This window comes from Saimiri boliviensis, chromosome 2 (assembly GCF_048565385.1).
Source record: "Saimiri boliviensis isolate mSaiBol1 chromosome 2, mSaiBol1.pri, whole genome shotgun sequence".
NCBI lineage: Eukaryota > Metazoa > Chordata > Mammalia > Primates > Cebidae > Saimiri > Saimiri boliviensis.
The window spans coordinates 127,996,888-128,015,618 of record NC_133450.1 but is presented as its reverse complement, the minus strand read 5'-3'; the positions used below and the strand labels follow the sequence as shown (position 1 = coordinate 128,015,618).

General features: G+C 35.4%; 1 protein-coding gene, 14 non-coding genes and 2 pseudogenes across 64 annotated transcripts in view; all 17 read right to left on the bottom strand.

Moving 5' to 3' along the window:
• Nucleotides 1–18,731, bottom strand: part of LOC104653481 (uncharacterized) — a 190,802-nt gene that overhangs the window by 86,927 nt on the left and 85,144 nt on the right. For 49 of the 50 annotated variants that reach the window (XM_074394266.1, XM_074394288.1, XM_074394263.1 and 46 more), the window contains 9 exons: nt 17,479–17,626; nt 16,527–16,600; nt 13,163–15,791; nt 12,584–12,668; nt 11,678–11,761; nt 10,717–10,796; nt 9,444–9,508; nt 8,787–8,873; nt 2,653–8,529 (listed from right to left, as the gene is read on the bottom strand). The gene's annotated coding sequence lies outside the window, so the exon portion shown is untranslated. The remainder of the gene's footprint in view (nt 1–2,652; nt 8,530–8,786; nt 8,874–9,443; nt 9,509–10,716; nt 10,797–11,677; nt 11,762–12,583; nt 12,669–13,162; nt 15,792–16,526; nt 16,601–17,478; nt 17,627–18,731) is intronic. The other variant, XM_074394286.1, reaches the window with a different exon arrangement.
• LOC120361374 (small nucleolar RNA SNORD113/SNORD114 family) lies at nt 830–901 on the bottom strand. The gene has a single exon (XR_005577579.1). It is a non-coding gene; the product is annotated as a small nucleolar RNA SNORD113/SNORD114 family (small nucleolar RNA).
• On the bottom strand, nt 2,244–2,315 carry LOC120361444 (small nucleolar RNA SNORD113/SNORD114 family). The gene has a single exon (XR_005577636.1). It is a non-coding gene; the product is annotated as a small nucleolar RNA SNORD113/SNORD114 family (small nucleolar RNA).
• On the bottom strand, nt 3,193–3,264 carry LOC120361460 (small nucleolar RNA SNORD113/SNORD114 family). Its single transcript, XR_005577650.1, has one exon. It is a non-coding gene; the product is annotated as a small nucleolar RNA SNORD113/SNORD114 family (small nucleolar RNA).
• On the bottom strand, nt 4,133–4,203 carry LOC120361380 (small nucleolar RNA SNORD113/SNORD114 family; annotated as a pseudogene).
• On the bottom strand, nt 5,113–5,187 carry LOC120361398 (small nucleolar RNA SNORD113/SNORD114 family). Its single transcript, XR_005577599.1, has one exon. It is a non-coding gene; the product is annotated as a small nucleolar RNA SNORD113/SNORD114 family (small nucleolar RNA).
• On the bottom strand, nt 6,045–6,134 carry LOC120361393 (small nucleolar RNA SNORD113/SNORD114 family; annotated as a pseudogene).
• Nucleotides 7,130–7,206, bottom strand: LOC120361392 (small nucleolar RNA SNORD113/SNORD114 family). Its single transcript, XR_005577594.1, has one exon. It is a non-coding gene; the product is annotated as a small nucleolar RNA SNORD113/SNORD114 family (small nucleolar RNA).
• On the bottom strand, nt 8,382–8,456 carry LOC120361388 (small nucleolar RNA SNORD113/SNORD114 family). Its single transcript, XR_005577590.1, has one exon. It is a non-coding gene; the product is annotated as a small nucleolar RNA SNORD113/SNORD114 family (small nucleolar RNA).
• LOC120361449 (small nucleolar RNA SNORD113/SNORD114 family) lies at nt 9,046–9,117 on the bottom strand. Its single transcript, XR_005577640.1, has one exon. It is a non-coding gene; the product is annotated as a small nucleolar RNA SNORD113/SNORD114 family (small nucleolar RNA).
• LOC120361457 (small nucleolar RNA SNORD113/SNORD114 family) lies at nt 10,047–10,121 on the bottom strand. The gene has a single exon (XR_005577647.1). It is a non-coding gene; the product is annotated as a small nucleolar RNA SNORD113/SNORD114 family (small nucleolar RNA).
• On the bottom strand, nt 11,269–11,340 carry LOC120361461 (small nucleolar RNA SNORD113/SNORD114 family). Its single transcript, XR_005577651.1, has one exon. It is a non-coding gene; the product is annotated as a small nucleolar RNA SNORD113/SNORD114 family (small nucleolar RNA).
• Nucleotides 12,178–12,249, bottom strand: LOC120361454 (small nucleolar RNA SNORD113/SNORD114 family). Its single transcript, XR_005577645.1, has one exon. It is a non-coding gene; the product is annotated as a small nucleolar RNA SNORD113/SNORD114 family (small nucleolar RNA).
• On the bottom strand, nt 12,752–12,826 carry LOC120361391 (small nucleolar RNA SNORD113/SNORD114 family). The gene has a single exon (XR_005577593.1). It is a non-coding gene; the product is annotated as a small nucleolar RNA SNORD113/SNORD114 family (small nucleolar RNA).
• Nucleotides 15,296–15,368, bottom strand: LOC120361453 (small nucleolar RNA SNORD113/SNORD114 family). Its single transcript, XR_005577644.1, has one exon. It is a non-coding gene; the product is annotated as a small nucleolar RNA SNORD113/SNORD114 family (small nucleolar RNA).
• LOC120361452 (small nucleolar RNA SNORD113/SNORD114 family) lies at nt 16,213–16,287 on the bottom strand. The gene has a single exon (XR_005577643.1). It is a non-coding gene; the product is annotated as a small nucleolar RNA SNORD113/SNORD114 family (small nucleolar RNA).
• Nucleotides 17,062–17,136, bottom strand: LOC120361376 (small nucleolar RNA SNORD113/SNORD114 family). Its single transcript, XR_005577581.1, has one exon. It is a non-coding gene; the product is annotated as a small nucleolar RNA SNORD113/SNORD114 family (small nucleolar RNA).

Sequence of the window (18,731 nt, the reverse complement as noted above, 5' to 3'; positions counted from 1 at the left end):
GACTTCGTTGTGTCAAAAGATACTGAGAGTGCTTCTGAGTGGGTATGGTGGCTCACGCCTGTAATCCCAGCACTGTGGGAGGCCAAGGTGGGTGGATCACTTGAGGTCAGGAGTTCGAGACCAGTCTGGCCAACGTGGTGAAACCCCATCTCTACCAAAAATACAAAAATTTCGGCCGGGCGCGGTGGCTCAAGCCTGTAATCCCAGCACTTTGGGAGGCCGAGGCGGGTGGATCACGAGGTCAAGAGATCGAGACCATCCTGGTCAACATGGTGAAACCCCGTCTCTACTAAAAATACAAAAAATTAGCTGGGCATGGTGGCACGTGCCTGTAATCCCAGCTACTCGGGAGGCTGAGGCAAGAGAATTGCCTGAGCCCAGGAGGCGGAGGTTGCGGTGAGCCGAGATCGTGCCATTGCACTCCAGCCTGGGTAACAAGAGCGAAACTCCGTCTCAAAAAAAAAAAAAAATTTCCCAGATGTGGTGGCATGTGCCTGTAATCCCAGCTACTTAGGAGGCTGAGGTAAGAGAAACGCTTGAACCTGGGAGGAGGAGGTTGCAGTGAGCCAACATCGTGCCACTACATTCCAGCCTGAGCAACAGAACAAGACTCCATCTCAAAAAAAAAAAAAAAGAGTGCTTCTTGCCTTATCACATATTGCTATACTTGGCCAATGCTTCAACTTTTTCAGCTATGTCTATATGGGTTTATTGAACCTTGCATTGACCAGTTATAAAAACAGAATGAAAATACATAAATACAAAAGCCAAAAAATTATGTTCTATATTTCTGAACTCTGTCTATAGGATAGGCCAGATTTCTTCTGTGACAAATCTCAGAGTTGCAGACATGTATTCATCGTATATGACTCACATGCCACCAGTGGTCATCATCGATCCAGAATTGACCATCTGTTTTTTTCATTTAATTCTGCCTTATTTATTGATTAATTCATTAATTTACTGCTAATAATTGTTAAGCTCTATGATTTACAAAACCCTATGGAGACCTGTATACATATAACTAATATGTATATATTAATATACAATATATTTATACAATACAATACAATATATTAATATTATAATAATATATTAATAGAATATCCTGCTTCTCCACGTATTTTTATAATTTAACTATGAGCCATTTTTCTTATTTATTGTATTGATACTCTCATTGATCCAATTATAAAAATAAAATAAAAATACATAACCACCAAGAAAAATAAGCACATTTTGTATTCTGAAATCTGTCTACAACATCATTTTAAACAGAAGGAATGCATGCATTCCCACTGTGCCAGACCTCAGAGCTCCAGACACACACCACTGTCTATGACCTATACCCCAGCAGTAGTCATCAGTCCAGGACTGGTCTTCCTTTCTTCCATTCATTCCTATATTTTTGTGATTGATTTATTAATTCACTGATAATAACATTAAAGCTTCTGATTCAAAGAGCTCTAAGAAGAGCCTTGATATTCCCAATCTGTACATGGAATCCTTCTGATATTGATGTATCTGTTTCATTATCCTCAATTTTTCATATATGCATTATCAGCATGATGCTTCATATCACTCCATTATCTATCACTTACATACAGTTGACCATTTTGGTTATATTATAGGCTTTTTGGTAATATCCCTGAGTCCCCTTAAACTATTCAAACCAAAATGAGAATGCTGATTACAACCCCAATTGGTCTGCAGGCTCCCAACCATGATAAAAACAGAGCACGTGACCATGGAGGAATTCTCAAATCATAACAAGCACATCCATTCTGAAAGAATAGAAAGCAGAGAAGATAACAAAATTGAGACACTCTCAGTATTGATCCTTGATTTTCACCTGTTATTAGTCATTTTGACAATCATTATTTGGAGTATATTTGCTTTATTTATTTTCTCTTAATAAAATAAATGACTTCAAAATTACCACTAACTCCAAATACGAACATTGTCTACAATTTATGCCATCTATATCATACACCATTTATTTCTTTTTAGGCTTCACTGATTTTAACATATGTTAATAGCACGTCTTGCCTTATAAGTTTTTATACTTGGGCAGTGTTTCAATCATTTTTTTATTTGTTATATATTTGTTTCCTGATTCTCACATTGATCCCACTATAAAAATAGAAGAAAAGCACATAATCACACAGAAAAAAAGCACATTCTATATTTTTTTAATCTGCCTATAACATCATTTGAAACAGAGAATAAGGCAGGTTTCACCTGTGACGGACCTCAGAGTTCCAGACACGTATTCATCATGTATGACTCATACGCCACCGGTGGTCATCATCGATCCAGAATGTGCCCTGTTTTTCTCTGTAGACTTTTACCTTATCTATTGATTAATTCATTAAATCGCGAATAATAATTTTAAAACCTTTGGCTCACAAACATCTCAGAACAGCATTAACATTAATGTTCTTTATCTGCATATAGAATCATTCTCACGTTGGCCAATGCTTCATTAACTATCCTCAGTTTTTCAAATATATGTTGTCAATGTAATGCTTCATGTTACTCCCACTTCTATCACTGGGCTGCAGCTGGCCATTTTTGATTGAACAGACCTTCTAATAATACATCAAGCTCTCCTAACTAAACCACCCAAACTAAGACCAGAACTTGATTACTCACATTGGTCTGCATGCTCCCAATCAAGAGGCAGCCACAGCATGTCACCAGGGAAGAACCCTTCAATCAGCACGAGCCATCCATTCTGAGGAATACAGAGCAGAGACGGTAACAAAACCGAGACATTCTCACTCATAATGATCCTTGCTTTTCACCTCTCCTTTAGTCTGTCCTTTAGGCATTCATTAGGTGAACTAATATTTATTTCATTTTCTCCTAAGAAAAAGAACAATTTGATCTAGCAAGTGAATAAGAATTTGAACATTATCTAATATTTATTCTGTCTATATTATTATAAGCCAAAGAGGTAACAGGTATGTACAATATCTCTTTGGACTTCACCGATTTCAATATACATTCATAGTATTTCTTGCCTAACCACATATTTTTATAGCTACAAAATGTTCACCCATTTTATCTTTACTTATATGTTTATTGATTCTTGCATTAGAATGAAAATAAAACCAAGTAACTTCATTCTATCTTCCTGACATCAGCCTACAGAATCACGTATAACAGAGAGAATGGAGTAGGTCTCTTGTGATGGATCTCAGAGTTCCAGACACGTATTTATCACAGATGACTCATACGCCACCGGTGGTCATCATCGATCCAGAATTGGCCCTCCTTTTCCCCATTCAGTTTAACCTTGTCCAGTGGTTGCTTCATTAATTCACTAATAATAACTTCAAAGCCTATGATTCGAAAAACTCCAAGAGCAGACTTGGTATTTCTGGTCTGTACTTTATCCTCAGTTTTTCATACATGCATTATCAATATAATACTTCATGCCACTCCCATGTCTACCATTGGGATAACCCTGGCCATCTTTGATGGTATTTCACGCTTTTTAATATATTGATTACTCTTAAACCACAATGAGGATTTTGACCATTACTCACATTGGCCTACATGCTCCTTACTAAGCATGGTGCAAACAGAGCATGTGACCATACAGGAATTCTCAAGACAGAACAAGGACATCCATTCTGAGGAGTACAGAGCAGAGAAGATGATAACAAATTTGAGGCATTGTCACCATTGATCCTTGCTTTTTACATTTCTTTAGTCATTTAGGCTACCACTATTTAGAGTACAGCATATTTATTTTACTTTCTCTTAAGAAGGTGAACAATTTTGAATTTGCCACTGACCCAGAACATAAACACTGTCTACAGTTACCCTCTCTATATCATTATTAGCCAAAGAAGTGACAGACATGTACCATTTAATTTGAACTTCACTATTTCCAATACATATTAATAGTGTTTCTTGCCTCACTGCCTATTTTTATAAATGGGCAACACTTCACCGAATATATCTTTATTTCTGTTTATATTTGTTTATTGATTCTCACTTTAACCCAATAATAAAAATAGAATAAAAATTATGAGTACAAAGACCAAAAACAAACCCACTCCATGTTCGTGATATCCGCCTAAAGAACTGTATCAAACAGGAAATGGGGTAGATTTCTTTTGTGATGCACCTCAGAGTTCCAGGCACATATTCATTGAACATGACTCATATGCCACCAGTAGTCATCATCGTCCACAGGACAGGTGCTCTCTCTCCATTCACTTGTAATTGCTTATTAATGATTTATTAATCCACTAATCATAAATTTTAAAATCATGGCTCATGAAATCCCAACAAGAGCCTAGAGATTCCTAATCCCTACCATGAGTCATTCTAAGATGGATATAGCTGTTTCATTCATTATCCTGTTTTCATAGATGCATTATCAATATAATGCTTCACACGACTCCCGTATTTATTGCTAGAATATCACTGGCTGTCTTTGATTACATCTTTTTTAGTAATTCATTGAATATTTTGAAATAACCACTCAAACCAAGAGAAGAATTTTAATGACTACTCTATGCTACTAACGAATAGATGCAACCATAGAACAAATGATAAAGGAATATTTCAGTTGGCTCAAGTGCACCCATTCTAATGAAGACAAAACAGAGTCAATATTTTTAAAAACAGACACTTCATCCTCTCTAATTCTTGCTTTCTGCATTTCATTTACTCAATCATTCAGGTAATTCATAATTTTCCATAAAGTACATGTTTTTTCTCTTAACAAAAGGAACAACCTCAAACTTAGAAGAATTGGTTCAGAACAATAAAATTGATCCTATTAGTGTCTATATGACCTTAAGCCAAAGAAAGAGGGAACATCTTTGGTCTGCTATTTTCTTAATGGATGTTAGTTTTCTCTACTTGTGTTAATAATATTGATTGCCTCCCTATATATTTTTATAGCTGGACAGTGCTGCACTCTCTTCAATTTTATTTATTAACTTATATTTGTTTAATGGTTCTATCATTAATTCCTTAATACTAATAAACCTAAATCTAAGAATCTAAAATAAGAACATGGTCTTTATGTATCCCAAACATCTGTCTATAGGATTATTCTGAACAGAAGGAATAGACTAATCACATTTTGTGTTGATGCTCAGAGCTCCACACATACACTACTCATAGTTTACGACTCCTGCACCACTATTTGTAATCATTGTTCTAGGCATACTCATTGGCCAACTTTTTCTTCATTCAATCTTACATTTGCAGATACTGAATCATGGATTCACTGAAAATGAGTGAGTCAGAAAAATGCGAAAATAAACGCTAGAATAGTACTAACAGCTATCAATACAACCGTTTCCCATATACATCTTTTTCATTTAATGATGTCAACATTAGTGATTAATCAACATCATATTTCACATTATACTTATTATCAAGCCATAAACAGCTATTTGATTAATAATTTTTCATAATACCACGAATACCGTCAAACAACTGAAGCCAAGACAAGAACATTGGCTATATTCACACGGGTCTCTTTGAATAGAGTTAACATGAGCAACTTGATCAATTGCAGAGTGCTCAAATCAGGTAACAGCATCTTCACTGGAGGGTTCTAGGTGGAGATCATGATGAAAAGTTTGAGATATTCTGTGCACTCATCTGTAATTTCTTTCATTCAGTTAGTCATTTAGGTATTTATTAACTTATGGTAATATTGATTTATTTTTCTTCTTATAAACTTCAAACTTGTAATTGACGGGGCAGTAGCTGGCTCTTGTAAGTAATTATTATTATTGTCTCCATCATTTTTAGTCAGAAGTATTATCCAGTGATTATCCATTCCAATGTATACTAACAGTATTTTCCTTACTGCATATTTTAGCAATGAACAATGCTTTGTCCTCTTCGTTTTATTTATTTTATTTGCACATTTATTTGCTTATTCTGCCATTGCTACTTTTACCATATTTTTAAAACTCATGCACACAAGACTAACCACAAACTCCTTGTAGATTTCAGGTATCTATCATATCACTTTAAACATGGGAATAGACTAGATTCTATTTGTGTTGGACCTCAAACTTTCCGATACGTACTATTCTTCATATACAACCAGCATATACAACCACATAAGCCACCAGTTGTCATTTGATGGTCCAGGATTGGCCTTCTTTTTCTTCATTCTTATCTACACTTGTTTACTGAGTAATTCATTAATAAGGACATACACATAAAGCACACAAAAAAAGCTTTTCAATATCACTCACATTTATCTATACTATCACAAACATCCTAAATCCCTTTCTCTATATGAATTAAGTTTTTTACATGGGCATTAATCAATGTAATACTTCATATCAATCTGAAATAAAACATCAGCATGACTGACCTCCTTTGACTTCACTCAAACCAAGGTAATTTTTACCATTGCTGATGCTGATCTCTCTGCTCCTAACACACGGAGTTTGTGACCATGGAAGAATAAGCCAATCAGAGCACAGGAGATGACTACATATTCTCTTCATTGACCCACAGATTCCTCCATCCTTTTATAGAGTCATTCAGGCATTTATAAATTTTTATCAGTATTTATTTCTCTTTCTCTTAATAAATCAAACATGAAATACACAAGTTAATCAGATAAAAAATGGTTACTTGTCCCTTTCTGTGATCACCATTAGTCTAAGACAAAACACGCTTGTTCCAATGTATTCATTCCAATTTAAATTAATAGTATTTTTTCCTCCTGTATATTTTAACAATGAGCATGCTTTACCACCTTGATGTTTATTCATTATGTATTTGTTTATCTATGTACTCTATCAGTGATTCCTTACAACTTTTAAGAACGCATGAACACAACAATTCTTGTATATCACTGACACCAACTTAGCGGAGCTTGCAAAGAGAGGAAATGGTCTGTACACTCACAGTGGTCTGCATGTCCCTCACACAGGGGCAGCCACAGAGCGCAGGCCATGGAAGAATGCTTCCATCAGTGGAAGTGGGTCCATTCTGAGGAGTAGCAACAGAACAGATGATCTCAAAATTCAAGCGTTTCTCCAATGACCCTTGCTTTTCATCTCTCATTTCGTCACTTAAATCATCGTTATCTGGAATATATTTATTTCATAGCCTCTTAAAACAAACAATTCTGAACTTACCCCTAACAAAGACACTTATTATCCATCACCTTTGACTCATACACCACCAGTCATCATCATTAGTCCAGGAATGGCTCATCTTTTCTTCATTTATTTCTACATTGTTTATTGATTAATTTAGTAATTTACTGATATGTTTAAAGTGCTACAATGTACAAAACCTGAAAAAAGCCTTGATATCCCTAATACGTGTACAGAATCATTCTCAGATCAATGTAACTCCTTTACTAAATATCCTCCGTTTTCTTAAATGAATTAATGGAATGAATTCATCAGTAGACTACTTCATACCAATTTCATATTTGTCACTGGATTGCAGTTGGTCTTCTTTAATATATTGTATGATTTTTAATACTATAGTGATTATCCTTTAAAAAAGCACTCAAGCCAAGAACATTGACTATTACTCACAATGGCCTCCAAGCTCCTAACACACCAATGGAACCACACGGCCCAAGGGCATGAATGGGGTGCTTGAGACAACTCAGGTAAGTCCACTCTGAGGTGCACAAAGTAGGACTATTGACAAAAAAATTTGAGACCTGGCCGGGCGCGGTGGCTCAAGCCTGTAATCCCAGCACTCTGGGTGGCCAAGGCGGGTGGATCATGAGGTCGAGAGATCGAGACCATCCTGGTCAACATGGTGAAACCCCGTCTCTACTAAAAATACAAAAAATTAGCTGGGCATGTTGGCACGTGCCTGTAATCCCAGCTACTCAGGAGGCTGAGGCAGGAGAATTGCTTGAACCCAGGAGGCGGAGGTTGCAGTGAGCCGAGATCGCGCCATTGCACTCCAGCCTGGGTAACAAGAGCGAAACTCTGTCTCAAAAAAAAAAAAAAAAAAAATTTGAGACCTTATAGCCATTGTTCCCTGCTTCGTGTCTAACAGTTAACCAGTAATTAGGGCAATCATTAATTGGGAGGATATTACATTTTCTCTACAAATGAACAACTTCAAATTTGCCACAGACTCAGGGCATGAACACTGTCTATAATTTAAACTGCTCGTGTCATCATTAGCCAAAGAGGTAAAAGTCACATATCATTAATTTCTCATTGAATTTCATGTTTTCAACATACAGTATTAGTATTTCTTGCCTTGTCACATATTTCTATATTTGGACAATGCTTCATCTATTTTATCTCAATTTACTTTTATATTTGCTCATTGATTCTTTTTATCAACCCGATTACAATAGCAGAATGAACATGCATGAAAAGAAACATCACTTTCCTTTTGTGTTGGACGTCAGAATTCCACACACATATAATTCATTATCCAACACGCACACGCTGGCAATTTTCATCATTGATCCAGGAAGGGCCCACTTTTCCTCAATTCGTTTCCAAGTTATTCATTCATCAGTTTAGTAATTATAATTTTAAAACTCTGTGATTCACAAAAATACAAGAGATTTATATCCCAAACATGTACTTAGAATCCTTCTCACTTCAATATCTCTTACACTAATAACAGTTATAGTATTTCATGTATGCACTAAACAATATAATACCTCATAGTAATCCTGTGCTTATCACTAAGCTACAGCTCACCCTCTTTCATTGTATTTCACACTTTTTAATAATACGGTGACTGCCCATAAACAAACCATGCAAAACAAGTCGAGAACTTTAGCTACTACTCACATTGTTCTCTAGGTTCCTAATGCAGACATGCAACTAAAAATCTTGTGACCAAGGAGAAATTCTTAAGTCAGCTTGAGTGAGTCCATTCTGAGAAATATAAATCAGAGAAAAGGGTAAAAAGTTTTTTTTTTAATTGAGACATTCTCTGCATAGAATGAAAAGGCCTGAGCACAAAGACCAAAACCAAGATCCTTGTATGTTCCCGGTAACTGTCTGCAGGGCCATCCAACCACAGTAAATGAATTATATCTCTTTCACGTGGGACCTCAGAGTTCCAGACACGTATTCATCGTCTTTGACTCATACGCCACCAGTAGTCATCATTGATCCAGGATTGGCCCTTCTGCTCTATTGTCACCTACATTTGTTTATTGATTAATTCATTAAATCATAAAATGATAATGTTATTATTCACAAAAACTCAAGAAGAGTCCTTATATCCTAAATTGCTACACAGAATTATTCTCACATCAACATATCAGTTTCATTCTCTTATTTTGCATATATGCATTAATCGATACAATGTTTCATACATCCCATATTTATCACTGAGTTACAATCACATTCATTATATTTCACACTTTTTAATAATATAGTGAATAATCTTAAGATAAAAGAAATAGTGAAACCAAGAAAAGAACGTCAGCCATTACTCACTTAAGTCTCTGTGCTCTTAATATAGAGAGGCAACTACAGAACTTGTGGCCATGACAGCATCCATTCTAAGAGTATGAAGCAGAGCAAATGATAAAAAAATTAAGACATTATCACCATTGATTCTTGATTCCTGCCTTCTGCATTTCATTTACTAGGTCACTTAGGTATCTATTATTTATTTGCTCTGTGTGTGTATATACATACATAGATGTGTGTGTGTGTGTGTGTGTGTATATCTTATGCAAAGGAATACATCTATCATGAGAATTACCCAGAACAATAAAATCAACTCTTACCTATCAATTTCTATGTAATTCTTACCAAAAGTAGTAATATCTTTTATTCATTTATTTGTAAATGAATGTAAGTGCTTTAAATTTTGATTAATAGTATTTCTTGCCTCCACACATATGTTCATAGTTGGACAATGCTTGACCCTCTTGTCCTTTATACATTAATTTGTATTCGTTTAAGGAATCTATCATCGATCCATTGATAATAACAAATAATCTATGGAATCAATACATGAATATTGTCTATATATTCCTGATATTTCTGTGTAAGTCAATTTCAACAGAGGGAATAGAATAACTATGTGTTGTGTTGGACCTCAGAGTTTCAGACACATATTACTCATCGTCCGTAACTCCAATGCCACCATTTGTCATCATTGGTCCATGACTGTGTCTCCTCTCCTTCGTGTGTTTCTACATTTTTATCAGCTAAATGATCGTATTATTGACATTAATACGTGGTTCAGACAAAGCCAACAACAAGGTCTTTGAATATCTACAACATCTACAGAGTCATTTTCAACATAGACTAGATGGCTTTCATTAATTGACCACAATGTTGCACACGATAAATTAAACAACATACTGTTTCATGTCACGCTCATCACTGAGCCGGGATTAACTTTGTATTCATTTAATACTTCTTAATTTTTTGATTGACAGAGGAAATTGTATGTATTTACCATGCACAACGTGATGTTCTGAAATATACTTACATTGTGGAACAACTAAACCTATCTAATTGACATACGTATTACATCTCATAGTGATCATTTTGTGGTGAGAACACTTAACGTCTACTCTCTAGCATTTTTCAAGAATATGATGGATAACACTAACTATAGTCATCATGTTGTATAATATTTCTCTGAACTTATTTCTCCTCTCTAACTGAACAATTTAATACATTTTATAATAATACCAAGAATATCCTCAAACAAATTACTGAAACCAAGATAAGAACTTTGACTATAACTCACCTTGGTCTCTTTCCAAACACTGAGCCAACACAAAAATTTTGATCCCAACAAAATGCTTGAAACACCTTGCTGTATCAATTCTGAAGAGTAGAAAGCACAGGAGAGGATTTAAAAACACTGAGATGTTCTCTCCATTGATTGACGTTGTCTGCCGTCTGTTGATATTGTCTTTTGGGCTTTTATTAATTTATGGAATATTTATGTATTTTTCACTTAATAAACTTTAAAACTTGCACTGAATGAGAGCAAGAACTATCACTTATTACAGTCTATGTCATTGGTAGTCCAAGACATAAAATCCTGGATCAATTTATTACCCATTCCATTTCTATTAATATTAATTTACCTTACTATGAAGTTTAGTAATAGGCAATGCTTCACCGTCTTCATTCCTATTAACTTATACATGTGTTTATTTATTCTGCCCTTGATTCTTTTACAATAATATTTTTAAATTCATGAACACAAATATCAAGAACACAACCCTTATAGATTCTGACATCTGTGCATGAGTTCCCTTCGAAATGGAGAACAGATTAGATCCCATTTGTGTTGGACCTCAGAGTTCCAGACACGTATTCACTGTGCATGACTCAGACCCCACCGGTCATCATCATTGGTCCAGGATCTCTTTGATTTCACACTAATACAAATTTATCTATTTATTAATTCATTAATAAGAAATACACATCAGTCAGAAAATATAAGAATGATATTCATAAAGATTCCTAACATTCATCTACAGATTCATTTCCACAGACTAAATCTCTTCATTACTGTCTTCCGTGGCAATGACCTTCTTTGGTCCATATATTGACCAATCACTATAATAAGTCTATCAATCTGTCAGTAAAATTGGCATGTTTGGGCCTCTTTGGTTATGTTTAGTACATTTTAATAATAAAGGAAATACCTTTGTGTAAAAAATCTACACCAACAAAGACTATTGACTATTACTCACATTGGTCTTCATACTCTAACACAGACATGCAGCCAACACGCTGGTGGGCAGGGATGAGATCGCATCCCCTGAAAAGCAGCTATCCTGAGGAGTATGGAGCAAAAAAGATGATTTAAAAATGAGACATTCCTCCACTGATCCTTGCTTAGCATCTTCCATTTAGTCATTAATTCAGGTAATATTACTTGGAGTATATTTATCTCCTTTTCTCTTAAAATGAACAATTTTGAACCTGCCACTGACCCAGAACAAAGACATTATTAATACTGTCCATATCATCCTTTGCCAAAATGAGCAGCTATGCACCATTTCCCTCTCTTTGGATTTCAGTGTTTTCTGGATATAGTAACAAAATTCCGTGTCTCACTATAATTTTTATAGACAATGTTTCCCCCTTTTTAACTTTATTTATTTATATATTTGTTTACTGATTGTTTCATTGACCCAGTCATAATAATAACGTAACAATGCATGAAAAAAGAGACCCAATTTCTTTTGTGAAGGACCTCAGAGTTCCAGACACACATTCATCATGTATGATTCATGCGCCACCAGTGGTCATCATCGATCCAGGACTGGGCCTCCTTTTCTCCATTCTTTTCTCTATTGTCTGTCGATTTAATCATTAGTTCACTAACAGTAAATTAAAACCCTAGGATTCAAAAAACCCCAAGAACAGCCTCGATGTTCTTAATCTGGATATACTATCATCTTATCTCAATATATCTTCTGCATTAATTATTCTCAGCTTTTCACACACATATTAATCAATATAATGTTTCATATTAATTTCATATTTGTCATTTCTAACAGTGGGCCTTACGTGATTATATTTCACAATTTTTGGCAATGCAGTGAATATCTTAAACCACCTAAACTACAGCAAGAACTTGGACTATTACTCACATTGATCTCTAAGCTCTGACACAGAGGTGCAACCACAGGGCTGGTGGCCATGGAAGAAGGCGTAAATCACCTTGAGATTATCACTCTGAAGGGTACAAAAAAGAGAAGATGATTTTTTAAAATTAGATATTCCTCCACCGACCCTTGCTTACTGAGGTGTTTTGTGTGTTGGACCTCAGAGTTCCAGAGGTGCATTATTCATCACCTAATGCTTACACACCAGCAGCTGGCCTCACTGGTCCAGGAAGGCTCGCCTTCTTTCCATTCTTCACCACGTTGTTTATTGATTAATTCATAAATTCACTGATAATATTTTTTAAAGCCTACGATTCACAAACCTCCAAAAAAAACCCTACCTATTTTTTAGGTATCCATCCTTATTCACACATCAGTATATAACTTTTTTTATTTATCTCGGTTTTTCATGCATGCATTAATCAGTATAATGATTCATGTTAATCCCAAATGATGATGTTTCCATTAGGCCTTTTGTGATTATATTTCACACTTTTTAATAATACAGTGAACTTCCTTCAACAAACCACCCAACCCATGACAAAAATGTTGACTCTTACTCACATTGGTCTCCAGGCTCTTAATGGAGATTCAACCGTACAGTCAGAACCATGGGGAGAATTCTTAAATCAGTTCAGATGGGTCCAGTGTGAGAAAAACAGGACAGAACAGATGATTTTAAAAAAGAAGAAGGAGAAGAGACATCTGAGCCATTCTCTCCATTGATTCTTGCTTTTTACCTTTAGTCAGTCATTTAAGTAATCATAAATTTAGAGTGTTTTATCTTAAGAGAATGATCAAATTCAAAATTGCCATCTATTCAGAACATGAATATTGTCTGTAACTTACACCATTCTGAGCTAAGGAGGTAAGAGTCATGTGAAAGTTATTTCAAATTGAAGTTGAGTGTTTTTCTAATATATTAGTAGTGTTTCTTTGCTCGCCACATATTTTTAATTTGAACAATACTTCATTAATTTACTTATTGATTGGTTCTTTCGTTGATCCAATTATAATAATAGAATCAAAATATATGAACACAAAGATCAAGCCCAAGATCTTTGGATAGTCCCAACATGGGCCTAGACAGCGCCTTATCTCAAGAACATGGATGACACGTCTTTCATGTTGAACATCGAAGTCCAGACATGTTTTTTCCATGTATGGGGCTCATGCTGTCACTGGTCTCAATTTTCATAATTTCTACTTTTGTTTTGAATGAATCATTAATCAATTTCTACGAGTAAAATAAGAACATGATTCACAAAAATCTACAAACACGATGCCTGACATAGCAAACACCTGTCTAGAGAATCCTTTTCCACGTTGACAACGTCGCTTTCATTAATCCACCTCTATGTGGCACATTATTGATTAACAAATAAATACATGTTCTGTATTATGTTTGCCATTAGGCCATGGTTAAATTTTGAATAATTTAATTTTTTTAAATAATGCTGTGAATACCTTTAATCAAGTACCCAAAGGAAGACAAAGCTTCTGGCTATTACCCACATTAGCTGCTTTCCAGACACAACAGCAATACAAGTTTCCATCATACTAGAACACCAAGTCCACTTGCTGCATCCATTCTGATCCATCTTCATACAAAGCAGAGGATATGATAAAAACATTGAGAAATTCTCTCCACTGACTGATACATTCCACCATCTGTTTGTATCATCTTTTGGGCTTTTAATAATTTATGGGGCTGGGCACAGGGGCTCATACCTGTAATTCCAGCACTTTGGGAGGTCGAGGTGGGTGAAGCACCTAAGGTAAGGAGTTTGAGATCAGCCTGGCCAATGTGGCGAAACCCCGCCTCTACTAAAAATACAAAAATTAGCTGGGCGTAGGGGCAGGTGCCCGTAATACTGGCCACTTGGGAGGCTGATGCAGGAGAATCACTTGAACCCAGGAGGTGGAGGGTACAGTGAGCCAAGATTGTGCCACTGCACTCCAACCTGGGCAACAAGAGAGAACCCCCATCTCAAAATAATAATAATAATAATTTATGGAAACATTTATTTGTTTTTCTCTTAATAAAACGAACTTCAAACTTGTAACCGACTGAGAATAATAATTATTATCCATCACAGTTGATGTCATCTTTAGCCCAAGACATAATTAACTTGTTCTATGTATTATCCGTTCTAACTTACACTAATAATCCATTTTCAGGGTTTTGTTGTTGTTGTTGTTGCTGTTTTTGAAGCAGAGTCTCCCTCTGTTGCCCAGGCTGGAGTGCAATAGCATGATCTCAACTCACTGCAAGCTCTGTCTCCCGGGTTCCAACGATTCTCCTACCTCAGCCTCCTGAGTAGCTGGGACTACAGGTGTGTGCCACCATGCCTGGCTAATTTTTGTATTTTTTAGTAGAGATGGGGTTTCACCATATTGGCCAGGCTGGTCTCAAACTCCTGGCCTTGTTATCCTCCCATTGCGGCTTCCCAAAGTGCTGGGATTACAAGTGTGAGCCACTCCGCCCAGCCTAATTCATTTTCTTTGTTACGTATTTTAGCAACAAAAAACTGCTTCACTCTCCTCTATTCATTTATACATTCATTTATTTATCCTGCCTTGATTCTTTTACAATAATATTTTTGAAATACTAACATAAATATCCTGAAAAAGAACCTTGCATATCCTGATGTCTGTCTCCCTTCACAAAGGAAGAACAGGCTGGATCCCATTGTGTTGGACCTCAGAGTTCCAAACAGAGTATTCACCGTGCATGACTCAGACCCCACCGGTGGTCATCATTGGTCCAGGATCAGCCCTCTTTCTCTATTCCTATCTAAATTTGTTTATTGATTAATGTATGAACAAAGACACAAAAATCTAGAAAGAAAAATAAGAATTAGATTCTTAATATCCCTAACATCCATATATATAATCCTTGCCACAGAGACTGAATTTCTTTCATTAACTGAGCTGTTGCATAGATGTGTTACTCAGTATAATGCTTCATATCAATCTGATACTTAAGATGGACAGATTTCCCTTATTTGATTATATTTAATACTTTAAAATAATACAGCAAATACCATTCTAAAAACCGTTCGATTTGGTATAAGAACATGGACTGCTACTCACATTGGTCTGCACGCTCCTGACACACAGATGCGACCACAGAGCTCATGACCATGGCAGAGTGCTTGAATCAACTCGAGTGCGTTCATTCTGAGGATTACTGAGCAGAGCAGATGATTTTTAAAAGGCTGTAACATTCTTTCCACTGGCCTTCAACCCCTCTTTCCATTAGTCATATACAATTAGTAATTTGTAATAATGCTTATTTTTCTCCTATGCAGGCTAACAATGTCAATCTTGCCACTGACCCAGAAAATGAATACAAATATTTACCTATTACTGTCCACATCATACGTAGCCAAAGATTTAATAGTCATGTACCTTTTATTTCTCTTTGGACTTCAGAGTTTCCAGTATATATTAATATTATTTCTTGCCACACCATCTATTTTTATAATTGGACAATGCTTCACATGAGTCATCTTTATTTAGTTATATATTTGTTCATTGATTCTTGTATTGATCCAATTACAATAATAGAAGGAAAATACATGAGCAGAAAGGAATGGCTTTCTTCTGCGTTGGACCTCAGAGTTCCAGACACGTATTATTCATCATCCAAGACTCATACGCCGGTATTTGTCATCATTGGTCCAGAAAGGGCCCACTTTCTTTTCATCCAGATCTACATTATTTGTTGATTAATACAGTAACTCATGTGTAATAATTATAAAAATTCATGGTTCACAAAGCTGAAGTATATCATTGATATTCATTATATATACAAACACACACACGTATATATATTAGTTGACTATTTTTTTTATTTTCAATAACACAGTAAATACCCTTAAACAAACCACCCAAACCACACAAGAACTTGACTGTTACTCACATTGAAATCTTTCATGTAAGGACAACACGGATCTTGATCAGGGCTAAATTCAAAATCAGCTCAGTGCATCCATTCTAAAGAGTCCAAAGCAGAGAAGATGATAAAAATATTGAGACATTCTTTCCATCAATCCATACATTTCACCATTCATTTACATTGTAACTTTGGCTTTTATTAACTAATGGTAATAGTTATTAATAAAATAGAATTTAAAGTTGCAAGTCATTGAAAGTAGTAACTATAACCTGTCACAATCTATGTCATTTTTGGTCCAAGGCATAATACCTTTCATCCATGCATATATTATCCATTCCAATTTAAGTTAAAATTAATTTTACATAATACATATTTTAGTAATAAACAATGCTTCACCTCCTTATTGTCTTCATTTATACATTTATTTATTCATCCTGCCCTTGACTCTTTTACAATAATATATTTTTAATTCATGAGCAGGAAGATCACGAAGGAGATCCTTCTATATCCTGTATCTTGACATCTGTTTCTAAGGGGCAATGGACTAGATCCCATTGTATTGGACCTCAGAGTTTCAGGCACATGACATTCACTGTGCATGGCTCATATGCCACCAGGTGCCATCACTGGTCCAGGATCAGCCCTCTTTCTCTATTACCATCTAAATTTGTTTGTTGACTAATCCACTAACGAGGAAATACACATAAGTCTTCAAAAAAAGAATGAGATTCTTGACTATCCCTAACATTCATCCATATAATCACTTCCACAAAGACTAAATGTCTTTCGTTAACTGAGCTCAATGTTTCACATACACATTAATTAACATAAAGTTTTTAATCTAATGTTTAAATATTGCATTCTTCACCCTCTTTTGTTGTGTTTAATACTTCTTATAATATAGCGAATAACAATGCTAATAATACAGCAAATAGTCGATGCTCCTTCAAAACAAGGAGCATTGGCAATGACTCACATTGGTCTGCACGCTCCGAACGCATAGATGCAGCCACAGAGCTTGTAACCATGGGATCAGCTGGCGAACATCCATCCCGAGGCTCACAGAGCAGAGCAGATCACAAACAGACGAGACAGTCCTCCTTGATCTGTGCTTGTCATCTTCCCTTGGGGAAAACATTTGAGAAATCATTATTTGAAGGATACTTATTTTATTTTCTCTTAAGAAAATGAATACCTTGCAACTTTCCTTGACCCAGATGTTGACTTTTATGTATAAATACCAAATGTATCATCCTTAGTCAAAGAAGTTACAGTGATGTAACATTTATTTTGCTTGAGACTTCAATGCTTTAATATAATATTTTAACATATTATTATATTTGACATGTTAAATATTTCATTAAATATATATTAATTAATAAATATTACTTTCTACTTAATATATAAAAGCTTTAATATAATAATAATATGTCTTGCCTCACCACTTATTTTATCATTGGACAATACTTCATCCCCTTCATATACATGCATGTACATGTATAAATTATTTCATTTATCCGATAGTAATAATAGAATGAAGTGAACAAACCCAAAGACCAAAAGCAAACATATTGCATATTCACAGGATCATTTGAATCAGAAGGAATGGGCCAGATTTCATTTGTGATGGACCTCGGAGTTCCAGACACGTATTTGTTGTATGACTCATCATTGATCAGGGCTGATCTCTATTTTGCTGTTCATTTCTACCTTGTCTAGTGATTAAGTCATTTATTCATTAATAACTTTCAAGGCTCATGATTCACAAAATCCAATAACACTCCTGATATTCCACATCAGTATGCAGAATCACTGAAACATTCGATGTGTTTCATTATCCTGTTTTTTATATATGCATCATCAATATAATATTTCATGTCACTCACATATAATTGGGATAACACTGGCCATCTTTGAGTGTATTTCACACTTTCAAATAATACATTGAGTACTCTTAAACAAACCACTCAAACCAAAGTAAGGACTCTGACCATTATTCACGTTGGTCTGCATGCTCCTTCCTAAGCAGGATGCAAACAGAGTACGTGACCTTGGAGGGTGTTCTGATCCTCAAATCTGAACAAGGACATCCATTCTGATGAGTACAGAGCAGAGAAGATGATAACAAATTTGAGACACTGTCACCACTGATCCTTGCTTTTCGCCTATAATTAGTCATTTATGCAATAATTATTTGGATTTCATATTAATTTCATTTTCTGTTAAGAA